General features: G+C 42.6%; 1 protein-coding gene across 4 annotated transcripts in view; it reads left to right on the top strand.

Moving 5' to 3' along the window:
* The window catches only part of Ncald (neurocalcin delta), a 357449-nt gene that overhangs the window by 167858 nt on the left and 171377 nt on the right, over positions 1-18214 (top strand). The window lies entirely within an intron of this gene.

The following is an 18214-nucleotide window of genomic DNA, read 5'->3' on the forward strand; positions in this document are numbered from 1 at the left end:
AACGCATTAACTCAGACCGCTTGTATCCCTAGAGCAGCGAGATGCTGATGAGACAGTGGTCAGAGAGATGGGTGTTTGGGAGGCTCTCAGCGCACCGTGTCCAGGAAGCATTGAGGACCACAAGTCCAACACTGGCCTCTTCTCTCTTGGCTCCCAGAGTTGTTGATTCAAATTCTTCTTGTCTTCACCTAAGTTAAAACCTCCTGCTCCTTAGGCGAAACTCATGAGCCTTGCCCGTGAGCTTTCTTCTCTTCCTCCAGCCTGCCTGTCCACGTGGCACCTGTTGCTTCACAACACCTGGAACACAAAAATCCTTGCTTGGCAGAAGACTTAGAAAATCTTGAAATCATGGTGTGAGGGTTGCACTCACCTTCACCATATTAAAACTTGACAGCCAAGTGCATAATTATCCATCCTCGTCTGTGTTCGGTAGCAGGAGGCATGCTGTTGGAGGTTCCGGGCTTCACAGGCTTCAACCAGGTGCTTTTACTAAACACGTGTGTCGCACACTTCACTTCACATTCACTGTGGACTAATCTCTCCTTTATCCATATGAAGCCTCTTCATTTTACAAGTGAATCCTGTGGCCAACAGCAGGTCCAGCCTTCCAATGGGGAAGAAGCTGTCCATGGACCCTGTTACCCTCCTATCTCGAGCCTATGAACTATTTTGGCAGGGTTTATACTTTAGGAGCCTATTTACATAACTTTTCACTGATTGATCCATTCCCCATTTTAGCCCCTCCCTCCTCCCTTGCCTTCACCTCCCAACCCTGACCATTTCTTGCAGGGATCATCATTTCTCTGCAGAGTCTAGCATGATGCCTTGTACACCATGGGGCCTTGATAAGGGCCTGATGTAAAAGCAGTAGTTTTAATGGATGTTGTCATTAGGAAAGGCATAGCTCCTTACTTTGTTCTTTGAACCTAACAAACTGGCACCCTGACTCTTGCCTCTGGTACTGGAGTTCACAGAGTCCTTCTTAGGCCATCCCAGGTGAAAAGATAAAGAGGCGAACAGGAAAAGGGGCAAAGCTTGCGGTGTGTGAGCTGAAAGTCTGTGCTCCTCCTAGAGAATGGCGCGGCCTCAGGCCTAACAACAAGCTCACGGCAAAGACACTGCCACCTTCTTTGTGGATCTAAGTACATTTTATAATGGGTAGCATGATGGGGGAAAGCCCTGATGCTGACTCCTGGCCTCCACTTACAATGGCACACAGGAGCACACACGGGCATGCAGGCACACAGGAGCACACACGGGCATGCAGGCGCGCACACACACACACACACACACACACACACACACACATACACACACACATGCAGAGTGAGACAGTTCCTCACATCCCCTATGAAGAACATGGACACTGCTATGGTAGTCAGTTTCTTTCTGCATTTTCTGTATGTCACACACTGTTCCTGATGCAATAAGAGGGTGCAAGGCCTGAGTTTGGGGGATGGTTTAATTAGGGAACTACTTGTGGAGGCACAGGCAGGAGGAGAACCAGGTGGGTTACTCAGATACCTGCAACAGTGAGACACTACTGTGTCAGGGTGTAAAAGCAGAAGCCTGGGAGAAGTGGTGTGTGAAGAGCATCATTGCAGAGGCCCTGTGGGGGAGGCACAGCCACCCGAGAGCATGGTGCAAGGCGTGCCTGCAGTGTGGCAGGGCTGCCCTGCCCTTGATCTCCTGTGTCATCTCCAGTTGGCATTGCCCAATGGGTAAAGGCCCTCAGGGACAGCTGCAGAAGTCAGCTCTTAGGACACAGAGGAGAGAAGCTGGGCCAGTGGGGCAGGAGAAGGCCAGTAAGGCCACCATAGTGGGGAGTCTCGCTGACTAAAGACTGTTCGCCATGGCCTCTCCCACTCCCACGGTTCCTAGACTTCAGCCGCCTGCCTTTGCTCTCCCACACCACAGCATGCCATCCCACTCCACTGTCTTCCACATGCCTTGCATTTGAATTCTAACCTAGAAAATCTGATGGTGTCCCCCTCCTGCACTAGAACAGCCTGTAACACTTTGAGGCACTAGAGCTTATTAAGGAGCAAAAGGCTGGTCTATGAAGAAAGTGTAAGCGTGAGCTGCTGAGTAGCGGCAACTCGGAGGAAATGGAGCTGAAGGCATCTTACAGTGCGGCGTATGGTCGCCTCCACTCTCATTCCAGTGCTTACTTCCCTAGAAGGGAGGATGGCACTGTCAACATTAGCCTCACGGGAAGATCTAGTTGGTGTCCCCTGTGAGGGTCACCCAGGACAAGTCCTGTAGACCACCCGCTTGCGCTCATTGAACGTAGGCGGCTTTGGCTCTGCCCACTGTGGCAGGCTTGGCTGGGTGCTAGTCCTGCTGCGACGCTGGGCTCAGACTGTGCTCTGAGCTGCTGCTGTTCTGCTGCAGGCTGGACTAGCCAGAGTCCAGTTAGGCTGGTAATAATCAAGCACACCTGCCAGCGAGACACTTCTGGCGGCAGGCAGAGGGGCTGGTGCCCTTCAACCCTAGTGCCCCCTGCAAAGTACAAAAGGAATGTTTCCTAGCATTCTGGATTATGTCAAAAGTTGAATTTACAAAAGATGGCAGCAAGTGGCTGTTGGTGGAATTTAGGCTCTGCAGGCAAGCCACCTGCATTTTATATCTAGTCCCCCACTCACCAGCAATACTCGCTTTAAAAAGCAACAAAAATGATCTGTTTGGTTTGGTTTTGTGGGTATGTGTGTCTGCTTACACCTATGTATGTGCACCGTGTGCATACAGTGCCTGTGGCGGCCAGAAGAGGGTATTGGATCTCATGGAGGTGGAGTTACAGATGTGAGCCATCACGTGGATGTTGGGAAGCACACCGAGGTCCTCAGCAAAGAGCATCAGGTGCCCTTAATCTGCAGGCCACCTCTCTGGCCCCAGCAGGACTTTATCTACAAATACAGAACAGTGTTAGATAAAACTATATATTGGTGTATTGTAATATGGGTACTGTCACAAGCACCTGGCCTCAAAGGGCTGCTCAACCATGCCTGCTAGCTGCATGACCTACTGAAAAGGAATGTGCTCAGGACCTCAGTTTCTTCATCTATATAGCATAGATGATATATATATATATATATAGATAGATAGATAGATAGATAGATATAGATAGATAGATATATAGATATATATGTCAAATATATATCTATATATATATGTGTGTTTGTGTGTGTGTGTGTGTGTGTGTGTAGGGATTGAATGAGACGGAGATAAAGTCCTTAGAAGAGTGCCTCTAATGAATGTTACACATATTATATATCTTATTGGTTTGTAAGAATTCTCCTAGGAAAAATGTGAAAAGCATTTGGAATCCTGACTGCCCCAAAGTCAGCCCTCTAAGCTAAAGACTGGGTGAAAGTTGTTATGTCTCCGTGGAGAGCTGGGGATCGAATCTGCTCCCATGTGCATTCGAGTCGAGTTCTCTGCCACTGAGCTACACCCCCAACCCCACTAGGCTGCGTTTGCTGTTCTCCCCAGCAGACTGGGGGAGGGCCTGACTCTCCCCTGGATTCCTACCATGCATTGATCATTCTGCTCACAGCATTTTCCACCTGTGTTGTCATTGCTTGGAGTCTGTTTTCCATTCTGAAATTTATAGGCAAGAGTGGGGAATTCATCGCTTGAGACTAGTTAAAATGAGAAGTTGCCATGGCACAGCGAGATCTGCGCTCTCAGTCAGCTAACTCAGTGAAAGGTCTGCAGCAGGTGGGTCGGGGCTTCTGGCGTGTGGACACCTGCCTCTTTCCATTGGCCCATGTGGTTCCTCAAGCGCAACTGGGCACGTGAGCTGGTAGCGGGCGGGTGCAAAACTCCCTTAGCTGGAAGCTGTTGGCAGCATTTGAGATGAATGCTGTCAAATGAGGCTTGAGCCCTCTCCTGTTCACACCACTTTCTGTAAAATATTTGACTGGTTTCAAATGTCAATTTTATACCCATGGTTGAAAATGAAATCCCACCTTTCACCATGAAGAACTGTTGCTTTGAAAACAAAAAAAAGTTTTATCCAAAAGATGTCTCATTCAAGTAGAGTCTAACTAGAGTCCTTCACTAGAAAAAATTAAAATCTGGGTATGCAGGGAAGAAATAAATATCATTTTATAATCTGGTTATGGTTTTTCTTACACAAGGCATATCTTTTTCTACCTTAAACTATTTGGCCTGTGCCTGGGAAATTTTAATGACTGTGCAGAATGGACACTAAATGATGACATTTCAGGAATTGCTACAGTTGCGTTGACATTTTCTAGTCACTGCTTTGTGTCACCTGCCATCCCTCCTCCCTCACAGGTATCTCTGCAGGTAGTTGGCCATGACAGGTGCACCACGAAGTCCCCAATATTAGCCCTTGTCTGTCATATTAGTTGGGCAGATACACAGTTATTTCTGAAATCTGGCTCACAAGTTTGTATTTTGTGTCAACATTTTGAGAAGCACTAGTTTATGCAGATAGTGAATTGAATGGATGTTCTATTAGCCTTCTGACGAAAGAGACATGTAGTCTACTCTTGAGGTTTAAAATGTTTTAGAGCTGAACCTGCACAAGCAAATGTCGTCTAAGGAATATCTTTATTTCATTTGTTATTATTTGATATATGAAAATCCTAAAGATATTGAACCCTTTCCTTGGTGGGAAGTTGAAATTTTGCCTCTTCTCAAAAAAAAAAAAATCACTGGTAATTGATAAAGAAATTATAGTACATTTACACAATGGAATACTAGTCAGCTATTAAAACCAATGAAAACATGAAATTTGCAGGCAAATTGATGAAACTCGAAAAGATCATCTTGAGTGAGGTAACCCAGCCTCAGAAAGACACACATGGTATATACTCACTTATAAGTGGATTTTAGCGATAAAGTTTAGGATACTTTACCATACTACAATGTACAGACCCAAAGAAGATAAGTAACAAGGAAGACCTAAGAGAGGATGCTTAAATCTCACTCAGAAGGGGAAATAGAATAGATAGCGGAAGTGGCCGAAGAGAGGGAACAAGGCTGGAGAGGCAGCACAGAGAGAAATGAGGGTGGAGACCAGACCTCAGGAGAGGGTGGGGGCAGGAGGACAGAAGGCCTGCTGGGAAAAAAGAAACTGTGGGTGGGGCATCTCTGAGACAAGCTGGAGACCTAAGACAGGCTGGGCTTCTAGGAGGATGTGGGGATGATTCTAGTGAGTCTCCTGGGAGATAGGGTCATAGAGTCTAATTAAGCAGGACTCCTAGTGGAAGGAAGGGATCACCAACCCACCTACAAAAACTTCTTTTTAAATTTCACCTAAGATATTTTTATAGTGTTGGTGGTAATTTCTCCCACTCAAGATCCTGCTTGGAAGCCTCTGGCTCTCCTCACATTCTTTATTCACTTTAGTGATGGTGGAGTGGTTATTCCAGGTGAGGTAAGCTCTGCTTATGGACCGCTCAACTCTGTGCAGTTTTCTACCTGTGTCATCAACTAACTGTGTTCTTGTTTATTCAGTGTGCTGTCCCTGACTTGCATCTGTGTTGTCTGCTGTGTTCATTGTCACCATCCTGCCCTCTGGCTGTGTCATAGTTGCCGTTCCTGCTGCTGTGTGTACAGTCTCAGGGGGAGGAAAAAGCTGCAGCCCAGAAGGTTAAAAAGATGCTCGGTCCCCACCCCAACAGTCAGTGCTATTTAGTATATTTGCATTTAATTCTTTGCATCATCACTTGATGGTGATGTGTTGAGGTCTTCTAGTATGTCCCAAACTTTGTTTCAACAATGGGTGGGCCTTGGATGGGTGGTAGCTATAAAGATAATATGATGTGATATGATATGATTAATATAATATAACGTAATCCCACAAAGATTCCCCTCATTTCCATATTTTCTTTGAGGGCTTTTCTTGTCTTGTTGTTAGAAGGCTTTTAAGATCTAACAGGATCCTTCTATTGCCACCTAAGACAACCAATTTTGCTTGGATCATTGCCTCAAAACTACTTTTCTACAAGTATTTGTGATTCACTTCAATATCACACGTTAGAAGCATCCTTCTTAGATAGCCTCCTCTCAAAATTAAAAATGGGAGGTTTGCTCTGCTCAAAATGTGGCTGTATATTCCAAAAGCACAGCTTCAACCTTGGAAACAATGTTAAGTGCTTAAAAAGAAAAATAAGATAAAAAATAGTAACAAATGCATCTGAAGACCTCTCTTACAAAAGCTGCTTTTTTTGTATTGAGTGGCATCAAGGGTAATCTGAAAACAAAACAAAACAAAACAAAACAAAAATACAAAAAACTCAATGTGATGGGAAAAGTACTCAGGAGCTTTGAGTAAGACTGACAAGACATTACACTGTCACATACTTGCTGTCCTGTCTCAAAGGCCATTATTTAACATTTCAATTAAAGGATTGTAGCCGCCTCATAGAGCTGTCATGAGTATCAAAGGACAATAGCAAGTGGAAACAGAGAACTTCGCAAATGGTAGATAGTCAGCCAGCTTCAACTATCCTTGTCAGAAAACTGTGTTGACAAGTACACTACCTTAATAATTAAACCAGAGCATGCAGCTATTTGGATAGGTTGAACAGAGGTTTTGGTTTGGGCGGGGGGAGTTCTGAGAAGAAAGGATTAGCTGAGCAAACTCTTCTGTCAGCCAGAATGCAGATGAGAAGGAAAGCTTCACTACTTTAAAGCCTTTAAACTCCAATTTGCAAATAAAGAGAGAGGATTAATTAAAAACAATCATTAAGTCACTGAAAGAGCTGGGGAGACAATCTACTTAGCAATGCTTTTGGCTTGTTCCTGTGCAATTAGTTTCTGTGTGATTTAGGGAGGCGTGCCTCATTAAAGCTGTGCTTCAGACAGCCATGATTTGCTCTCCTTTCAAAGACCCGGCATCCCACTTCTACAGTCCTGAATGCACTAGACCATTAAGTACAGAGAAATACTATCCACTGGTCCCCAGCACTGTGGGGGAACTTTCCTTCATAACTGCTGATTTATATGGTTGCTGCCATTTCCTGGCTCCTGGTTAATTCATTGAACATTTATTGACAGCCACTGATGACCTGATACTTAATTACTCAAATGATTTTTTTTTCTTCTGACATCAATGTACAGAGATAGGGAAATTGAGCTTTTTCTCAATGTGTAGTAATCCTAGTTGGAGACAAACACTGACAGTGATTTAACAGGGTGTCTAATAATGGCATCTATTGCATATTATATTTCATCTGCTGGATGAGGCAATCCTTAACTGTTTGACTTGCAGTAATGAACACAAGAAGACGCTGACACTCATCAGGTGACAACCTGAGGTCATAACCCTGTGCCCAGCACAAGCTGGAGGTCTGACATCAGCTTCAGGCTGGAGGACACACCACAGGTCACTGTCGTTGTTTAACTGTCATAGGTGTGGTTGCCTGTAGCATGCTTTTATTGTCACGTCCAAATTTCTGCTGTCATTCTTGGTTGCTCATCATTGACAGCTAAATAACAAGACTGAGCTGGGCCATCCTGTCTGCCTACTTAGCCCTTACTCCATAAATTGGGGTTTTGTCTGCAAGAACACGATTTTCTCTTTAAGAACAAGATGATTCCTAGGCACCATCGAATGTGGTAATTGTGGTAATTGAGAGTTACAGCTTGAGTCAAATTGCTGGATTCAGATCTCTACAGCTTCAGCAAAGCATGGTAGAAACATGGAGGCAATGAGCATCTCTAAGAGACAGGTTCTCTAATTGTCTTTGATGGGATAAGAGAATCACAAAGGCCAAATGTAATACTACACACAAAATATTTAACATAAGTCTTCAAATACTCTATTATATTCATATGCTATATACATAGAAATATAAAATAAGTAGTAATAATTTGTCATTGTCAGTAGACATCAAGTGGATGACATGTTAGGTATCAAATGAGAAACTAATGCATGATTGAAAAAATAGGATCTGAGATGAATTACTGAACAGATAGCTTATGGTCAATTTTTTGAAAGATTCAAAAGCACTAAAGATTTATACAGAAAAGTCCTTCTGAGTCATGTTTAATGTAGAGGCCAAAGGCCAAGAGGCTAGGGTTTTCATAAACATCTTGTCTTTTATAATGTAGACAACTGACAAACTTTCCTGGGGTCCTCCTTCAGAGCAAAGTTTTGCTTTATCAAAATTACCATATGTGGGCTGGAGAGATGGCTCAGAACTTAAGAGCACTGGCTGTTCTTCCAAACGTCCTGAGTTCAATTCCCAGCACCCACATGGTGGCTCATGATCACCGATAATGGGATCCGCTGCCCTCTTCTGGCAAGCAAACATACATGCAGGCAGAATGCTGTGTAAATAATAAATAAATAAATCTTTTAAAAATTTACCACATGTATAGATATTTCTGCTGATTTTGTTGTTCATTTAATTTTTATGATTTATCTCTTCCCAAGAATAGACACCCTCAGAGTGCAAGCACTGTAAGAGAGCAGCTGAAGCTCCAGAAGCTGGTGTGAGACCTAGGCTACAGTGGGTGATCATTAAATACCTGGGCTACATTAAGTACAAAATCAAACAGTTCTTAACTGCTGATAGGGGGCTGTTAGAAAAAGCTCACTAGGAGAGTGTCAGGTTCTATTGGGTGAGGTTTGTTAACAGTTTTGTCACTTAGCAAAACACGGAAAATATGCTAATTGTATCTACTGATGGCAGAAATTGGAAGATGTATCTAATGTCGTGAAATGAAATTTAAAATGATCTCAACTCAAGGTAAGAAGAGTAAATTAATGAAGGGGCAAAATTAAAATGCCTACATTTAGATTTAGATCTTTGTTTCTCAGGTTGAATATAACAGCTGATTAAAACAAGACAGGGTTCTGCAGCAGACCAGTGAACAAGAGCCTTGGATTAATCTGAGCCCCACAAAATATTGCCTTGTAGAATTTTTGTGAAGTCCCACCCTGGTTGTACATGGAAACCTACTGGGACACAGCAGAATAACAGGCAAAATGCCCTGACACTCAGGCCTCCTCCTCAGGGGTTTGGATTCAGCCTTGTTTGGGGGTAAAACTGTGTTGTGTTTCTCTGCTTTAATCCCTAAGAAAATCAGCTGCGTAGACTGTGTTCAGAACATCTGCCCTGACCTTGAGCCTAGCAGCCCACATTCTTTCTTGCCTAGGATTTAGCTCCTCTACTTGCCCCCAATCATTCTTCCTTCACTAATTTTCTCTTCTTCTCTTGATCATTTTTATGTATATACATTTTATGTTGTTTTCCATCTTTATAAAGAGTTTCCATTCCACAAGCAATAGTTCTGCAAAGTCCCTTCCTGACAGACTTGCTCAGTCCTGTGGCCTTCAGTTCTTCTATTGGGCCTCCCTCCTATCAGAATTTTACCCCATTACGCCATCAAGCCCTTTCTTCAAGGTCACCTGTGACCTGTACGTTCCTAGAATTAAGTATGACTTAATGGCTCTGATGGTTTGAATGAGGATAATCCCAGAGTATATTCGAGTAGCTGCTTCCCAGTTGGTAAACTGTTTGGAAGGATTGGGAGGTGTAGTCTTGCAGGGATGGGCTTTGCCCTGTTCCTGCTGTGCCTCTTCTCTGTCATGTGGTTGTAGATCAAGATGTGAGCCCTCAGCTGTCGTGGACTCTCAGAAACCATAAGCCTCAGATAAACTCTTTGTAAGTTGCCTTGGCCATGGTGTCTTATCACAGCCACAGAAAAGTTTAACTAAGTCAGTGGGTGAGACCCAGCTTGAGAGTTTAACAAGCCTAGATTGTACTTATTCCAGTAAGCTGTAGAGTCCCTCTGAGGTTCATTCTCAGCTACAAAATGAAGGCCGTAATCTCGGGGGCACAGGATCTGGGAGAGGTCATCATGGCTGACTCATGTCTCTGAATTAAGAGGAGTTACTCTGGGAGGGTTTGGTACGATCACCTTCCAGTCAGACCCCTGCTTACCACCTAACACAGCCCAGTCTGAGTGCACACAATACACAGGGACATCCTGCTTCAAACCATTGCTGTCCAATGCTATTTTTAGCTCTGCCTTCTCTAACATGATTTCTTCTGGGAGTCATGGAATACGCTGCACTCAGAAGGCAGACCAAATTAGCCTGCCCACCCAGCCAGCCTCAGTTCCTGCCATCCCCTTCTAACTTCTCAGACCTCTAGACAACCAGGCCCATGCTCTCACAGGTTGAATATTAAAAGCACCCTCCCAGGGTCATGCTGAATACTGCTTCCCAGCAGGTAGCACTATTTTGGGAAGTGTGGAAGCTTCCTTGCTAGAGGAAGCAGGTCACTGAAGGCAGGTCCTTCACGGTCTCCCCTTGGCCTCTTTCTCTGTTTCTATTTCTCTACATCCTGTCAATCATGAGGCAAAAATTTTCCTCTACTACCAGGCCTTCCTGTCATCTCCCCAGGAATATGGAGCTAAGCAATAGTGGACTGAACCTCTGAAGCAACGCGCCACAATGAAAATGTCTCCCTTAAGCTGTATTTTGGTTGTGGGGACTAAAAGGAATGAATAGGCTTTTCCACATGTGGGTGGGCCTCTTTCCACGTGCGTGCGAGCTGCTCCCCACACCGGCTGCTGTTCGCTAGCCCTTGGCTAATCATCTCCCTCTCACCTTCACTTCTCAGAAGACACCTACTCAGAGCGCTTTATCCCACGGAGATTTTACTGGGTCACATTCCATCTCAGACCTGGTTTCTCATTCTCAGATCATAACAATGCACACTTGTACATGTATATATGGATTTGGGTTTGATCTCAGGCCTTCGCATATGTGTTTATTGAGACTTCCGGTTCTCTAAGTTTTATGTTTCCTGAGAACAGGGATTTCACTCGTCTTATTGACTGTATACTCCTGTTGCTTGGCATAGTCAGATATTCAAATTATTCCCTAAGTGGCTAATAATGAATAAATGTGTAAAATTGGTGAAAAGGTAATACGAGGTAGGAAGATAAGTAAGCCTCGGTCACAGAGAGTGGCAGGGTGAGAGCCAATGATGGTCACCCCTGTGATGATTACTAACCAGAAGTCCTTGGAACACAAGAGGAAGGTCTGGGACCGTCGGGTGAAGAGAAGCTTTGGAACCATTTGCTTGGCACTGTCTCTCTGTGCACCCATTTTAGCACTTTTCAGTAGGAAAAAAACCCTAGGTTTTTTGTTTTTTTGTTTTTGTTTTGTTTTGCATGTTATTAAAACATGAATAATTGAGTTTAGAAAGAGAATGACATGGAAACTAGTGTTTCTATCTTTAGTTTCACCCACTGTCTAGAGAGGCCCACCACCACCCTATCTAAATGTCGGCTCTGCCTAGCTTGGCTACATGGGCGGCTCAGTCAAATTCGGCAGATGCTGGGTGCTAGCCTGAATGTGCGAACTTCTTTAAGTCTTTTGCATTTTAAATCTAAGAATCATTACTACCAAAGATGCTCAGAAGAGTAAGTTGAGCAACTCATATAAGAAGTTTAGCCCACTAATTGTAAACAGTTGGTGTTCAACACTAACTCATCATTGCAAAGTCTTTCAAAACATTTTTAATCACCCCTATAATAATAAAAATATATACTATGTCAACAGGGGTATACTGAGAGACTGGAATTAGTTTTTAAAAACAGATGCTATCGGAGGGATATCAGTGGCTTAAGGAATGTTAAGAACTAAACAAATAGGCCTTGAGAAAAAAGGGTGAGAATTCACGAGCCATCTTTCCAAGGTGCTGCCATTGGTCCAGCCTCTTGTGCTCTTTTTAGCTGCAGATTAAATGTCTGGAGAGAGTAAGATGGCCTGCTTTGCATTTGAGTCCATCCATAGTGATCAGAGGAGCATGTGGACTCAGGGCTGACAGCTCTAGAAGGCTATGTGCGGACTAGACTGAATTCCCTGAAGTCCTCAGACCATCACCAGGGTTCTACGGATTTCTCACACACGCTTCGTTTTCAGCATCTTCCATGCTCATATTTAATTGCTTTATCTTATAACATAGCATTATTTCCCTCTGTCTTTCCAAGAAACTTTTTTTTGAGTGATTTCTATAATGTTGAATCACTTACACATTCATTTAGTCAACACATGTTGATGGAATTCTTAGCAATTAGCAGCTTGTTTTACAGAGACTTTCTTTTCTTTCTTTCTTTTTTTTTTGCTTCAATGAACCAAAGAAATTGTTATGCCCTCAAGGATTTCTTTCTTATTGAGGTGAGACACACAACCAAAAATAAATATATAGCATCATGCAGTACAGGGGCTAACAGCCAAATGCTAATGAAAAACCATAAGACAGAGAAGGTTGTTGCCATGTTTATGAACCTGTCTTTCACCTATCCTGTTTTGATGACTTGATTGGTTCATTTGACTGCCATAAATAATGAGCTAGCATCTCTCAGGCGTGAGCATCATAGTGTTCCCTAGATAAGATACTTTATGTTCTGGCCACTGGGTGATGGCATTTTCTTACCTGATTTAGCCAGGCCATTTCCAGAGTAGCCCATTGTAGGCGGTCTGGACAGAGTAGCCCATTGCAGGCGGTCTGGATGGAGGTGAGAACTACATCTGGGCCCTCCAAGTCCTCTAACATTTTGGAGCTTACTGATAATCTAAAGAAGACATTTCTTTAATCCCACGCAGCCAGCCTCTGTTCTCTAGAATCAGCTTGCTTTCTCTGTGTTCATTTTTAAACTTTTTTTTTTGTCATATATACTTTCTGGATTTTAGACCAACTGTAGGATATAAATAAGAAAAATAACCATACTGTGTAACTTAAGTCACAGAATGGAGACATTAGAATGAATCACAGCTCTGGGAGGATCTCACCCTGATGAAAATGGTTAACAATGACAGTAACAAGTTTTTGTTTAATTTTGTTTGTAATGGAAATCAAAGGCCTTGTGCCTGCTAAGAATGTACTTTGTTACTGAGCTGTGCTTGCAGGCCCGAAATGCCTTTTTTAAAAAAGGCAAGTTAGAATCCACTCTATCTGTAGCTAATGCTCGTGTTTACTAAATGTGAGAGAGCTGGATTAATCATTTTCTAAGGACTTGGGCTAAAAGTAGAAAGTGAGATGAGAAAATCCTTTAAAATGTTTTTATGTGCTGGTGCGATGCCTCCGTAGATAAAGCCATCCTCTGCATAAATCCAACAGCTTGAATTCTAGCCCTACAACACACAAGGGAAAGAAAACCAAGTCTGGAAGTCCTGCTCTGCCCTTGTCATGTGTGCTGTGGCACACGTGTATTGTGATACTTCCTCCACGGTCATTTTTAATTCAGATGAAAGAAAAATTGACAACAGTTATTAGATGCTTCCATTAAAGTGGAGCAGAGTGGGTTGATTGTGTGATGCTCAAATGTGGTCCCCACCTTACAGGATGTATGCTTCTTCAATGACAGGGATGCCCTTGACACAGCTTTGGTTACAGTAGCTGTGTTTGAGATGGTCAGCTGTGCTGTGAGTATATTTAGCTTATGCTAAATGCCCCTGGGAGGAGGAATATCATCTGTTTTTAGTTTAATTGTGTTTGGGGCATGGTACATTTTTTCCAGATGAATAAATATTAAGCTTTCCCCACTTCCTGAGAAAACTATGCTTGAATTTGAAACACAAATTATCAAACGTTTTAAATCATATGAAAATGTAAAGAGTGATGGGCTGTTTACAAGAACTTTTAGAAACATATTGCTATGTGAAAATGCCATATTTTGGGTGAAAAATTGTATACAAACTCTGACAGAGCAGAAATGATTTCCCTGACTGTCAGCATGAATGGATAGCATGGCTGACCAAGGGGCTACAGATAGTGTCTAAGTAGTGTCATAACTATACATCTTCTCATAACATTTAAAACTTTTCAAAGTGTGTTTGTTCCAGATGTTTGCAACTTCTGTAGCTTCAGGAGCACATAAACTGAAATTTACATATGCAAATATAAAGTATTGTAAGCATTATCACTATTATAAAAGAATTACCCTAGGCTGCTGAAAAGGTAAATTTAAACAGATACATTTCTTTGTTTCTTCATGAATCATAAACTTCCCAAAAGAAATCTTAAAGAAAAGTTAAACCCAACTGGAAATAGATTTAGGACAACTGCGTTATCCTCTATGTCTTTCCACAGCTAGCGGTCTTTCTGTGATTGCTCCAAGATCAACCCCTTAACAGACGTTCAAGACCTCAGACTTCCTGACAGCCACTCTCGAATTTTTCTTCTTCACCCTCTTGCCTTTCCTGAAGAGTCATAATGTAAATTAGAAAGGCGCATAGCAGAATGCTTCCAATGTGAAATGTCTCTCCTGCCCCTGTTGCAGGTGTTTGAAAACTTGGTGGCCAGCGCTGGTACTATTTTGGGAGATCAGGGGACCTCTGAGACTGTGCTCCAGCCAGTGTAAGTGGGTTGCTAAGGGCGGGCCTTGAAGGTAATAACACTTCTAGTACTGGCCTGAGCTTCCTGTCAGTCAAGACGAAAGCTTCTTACACTCCACCATCAGAGCTGGAGCCACACAGCTTCCCCACTACCTTCCCTACAGTGGACTGTATTCTTTGAAGCTATGAGCCAAAATAAATCCTTCTTCCTTTAAGTTACTTCTGTTGGATATTTGGTCATGACGGTGAGCAGTGACTAACATGAACACAATTCCCTTTCTCCTCATGTTGCTGTAAAGAATAAGCATTATTTTTCAGAGTTCTGGAGGCTGAGAAGGCTAAGATCAAGGAAGTACTGGAAACTCTAGTGTCTGGTGAGGGCTACCATTACCCTCACTTGGAAGTGAGTCTCACTTGGAAGAAGGGACAGGAGGAAGGAGGCTGAGTGTCCTGTGTTGCTCTTTTATAACAGCCTTTATTCCATTTAGGAGGGAAAAGCCCTCATGACGTAATCATCTTTGAAAGCCACCACCTCTCTGCACTTAGATACATCTGGAGGACTGTAAATGTAACATAGTCTATAAAATTTTTCTTTATCTATGTATATATAACATATATATTGAATTAGTGTGTGTGTACATGCGTGCATGCGCTCATGCATTTGTGGAAGTCAAAGGACAGCCTATATAAATTAGTTCTCTCTTACAACCCCACCTTGTCTCGTTGATGTTGGAAAAAAGAATGGGTAAAATAGAATGCAGTGTCTTTTTTTAAAATTAAATTTTTCTTTTTTTATTAAAAAAATTAATTCTTTTTTTAATTAAAATTTAATTTAATTTTTTTATATATATTAATTACAGTTTATTCATTTTGTATCCCAGCTGCAGCCCCCTCTCTCATTCCCTCCCTATCTCACCCTCCCTCCCTCATCCCCTCTCATGCTCCTATCCAATTCCACAGATAGGGGAGGTCCTTCTCCCCTTCCATCTGACCCTAGCTTATCAGGCCTGATCAGGACTGTCTGCACTGTCCTCTTCTGTGGCCTAGTAAGGCTGATCCCTCCTCAGGGGTTGGTGATCAAAGAGCCAGCCACTGAGTTCATGTTAGAGACAGTCCCTGTTCCCCTTACTACGGAAGCCCATTTTGATACTGAGCTGCCATGGGCTACATCTGGGCAGGCGTTCTAGGTTATATCCATGAGTGATCCTTGGTTGGAGAAACAGTCTCAGGAAAGACCCCTGTGCCCAGATATTTTGGTTCTGTTGCTCTCCTTGTGGAGCTCCTGTCCTCTCCAGGTCTTACTATCTCCCCCTTCTTTCCTAAGATTCCCTACACTCTGCCCAAAGTTTGATTATGAGTCTCAGCATCTGCTTTGATACACTTCTGGGTAGAGTCTTTCAGAGGCCCTCTATTGTAGGCTCCTGTTCTGTTTCTTATTTTCTCCTTCTTCTAATGTCCATCCCGCTTGTGTTTCTGAGTGAGGATTGATCATCTTACTCAGAGTCCTCCTTCTTGCTCAGCTTCTTTAGGTGTACAGATTTTAGTATGTTTATCCTATATTATATGTCTAGAGAATTCTCTGTAGAGGAATATAGAATGGTAGAGAAACACTTAAAGAAATGCTCAATGTCCTTAGTCATCAGGGAAATGCAAATCAAAATGACGACCTTGAGATTTCACCTTACACCCATCAGAATGGCTAAGATCAAAAACTCAAGTGACAACACATGCTGGAGAGGATGTGGAGAAAGGGGAACACTCCTCTATTGCTGGTGGGGATGTAAATTTATACAATCACTTTGGAAATCAATCTGGCGCTTTCTCAGACAATTAAGAATAGTGCTTCCTCAAGATCCAGCTATACCACTCCTAGTCATATATCCAAAATATGTTCAAATACTCAACAAGGACATTTGCTCAACTATGTTTGTAGCAGCTTTATTTGTAACAGCCAGAACCTGGAAACAACTCAGACGTCCATCAATGGAGGAACGGATTTAGAAATTGTGGTACATTTACACAATGGAACCAGTAACTAAAAAACAAGGAAATCATGAAATGTGCAGGCAAATGGTGGGAACTAAAAAAGATCATCCTGAGTGAGGTATCCCAGAAGCAGAAAGACACACACGGCATATACTCACTTAGAATGTGGTTTTAATGCACTGTGGTCTGTGAGGATATCTGAAGATTGTGCAGAAGCTTAGAGAAAAGACAGACTTCTGGCCTGTGCTGCTAGCACACCGGCCAGCTTCCTGCTTAGCTGGGGGTGAAGTTGGCACTGTCAGGTCTGATGCTGGTGAAGGTGATGGTCTCCACAGCAGGTCAGTTCATTCTCCCTATCAGTTCATTAACCCTATCTCCTATAAATCCAACCTGAAACAGAGCACTCCATATATTTTAATGTATAAATCATTATGGATTTACTTCATCCTTTTCCACATCCTAGCAATGAAAAAGATCTTCAGAATGTCATTCTTAAAGTTATTAAATGTTTAGATATCACCAAAGTAACTTTGAGTTGAAAGACAATCTATAAAAACCATCTAGCATTTTTTTTTCATTTCTAAATTGTGATTAGAAAGATTTTTTTCTTTTTAGATTTTATTTTAATTTATTATATATGTGTGTTTGTATATATGTGTGTTCTGTCTGCTTGTATGTTTCCATGTCAGAAGACGGCACCAGTTCTCATTATAGATGGTTGTGAGCCACTGTGTGGTTACTGGGACTCAAACTCAGGATCTTTAGAAGAGCAGCCAGTGCTCTTAACCTCTGAGCCATCTCTCCAGCCCCACTTCTTTTTTTTTTTTTTAAGCCAAACATTTCCAGCGATATCTATTAAATGTATAGACTGTGAGTAAGAAAGACACAAAAATCTGTTTTAAATCAGAGTTATTAGCTGGCTGAAACTAAAAATAAAACAATACCTGTCACTTCTGGAGCATGCAGAGGTTCAGTGTTTTGCCTCACCGAAATGCATGGCCTCTCCTGTGTAAAGCAATGAGCTCTGTTTCAATTGTATTCAGTTCTCCGTTAACTTCTCAGAAGAGTCTTTGGTGTGTTGACCGAAAAGCTAGTGACAACAACCACTACATCACCAAGTCCATAGTAGTTATGTTTTCTAACATGTCGGTTGAGCTACCTTTTCATGTTGAATTATTACAACTGATGTCTCAATTTTAAAAATTCATAAAGGACCTTTAGACATAAAGACATTTATACAATCCTTGGGATTTTTATCCCCAATAAAAGTAGCATTGATGCTTAGTAATTCAATGATGTCAGTTGGGGTTTTTTAAGCAGATCTTCCCAGAGGGCTTTGGCCCTCTTGATAGCTTTGGAACCATATTATAGAGATCAATTAGGTTGTCTAGACTGGTGGCCCCAGAGGTATTAAAATGCCCTTTCTTTGAAGAGAAGACTTAAACACCAGACATATGTCCATTAGTGATGGGGCCTGTAGGCCACATCTACCTCAAAGCTCTCTCCCTCAGACTTGCTGAGTTAGTCTTCTCCCAGGCTGCTCACCCGGATCATTTCTTCCTTCTGAGATGAACTCTCTGCACTTGGTTATCTGTCTCCACCATGGGTTCCTCGGTTGAAACCTAGCTCACCAGTCTTATCCAATAGGATTTTTAACCACTGAACCATCTACCATTCCCTACTGACTTAAAAAAATTATATGTGTGTATATATGTGCTTGTGCATGTACACACTTGTATGCAGGTGCATGTCCATGTGTATGCAATGTACGTGTGGAGGCCGGAGGACAGCTTTGGGTGTCATTCCCCCAGAGCCACAGAGCCGTTCACCTAGATTTTGAGCCAGTCTCTCATTTGAGCATAACTCACTGGTAAGCTAGGCTACTCCCAG

This window comes from Meriones unguiculatus, chromosome 8 (genome assembly GCF_030254825.1).
Source record: "Meriones unguiculatus strain TT.TT164.6M chromosome 8, Bangor_MerUng_6.1, whole genome shotgun sequence".
Lineage (NCBI taxonomy): Eukaryota > Metazoa > Chordata > Mammalia > Rodentia > Muridae > Meriones > Meriones unguiculatus.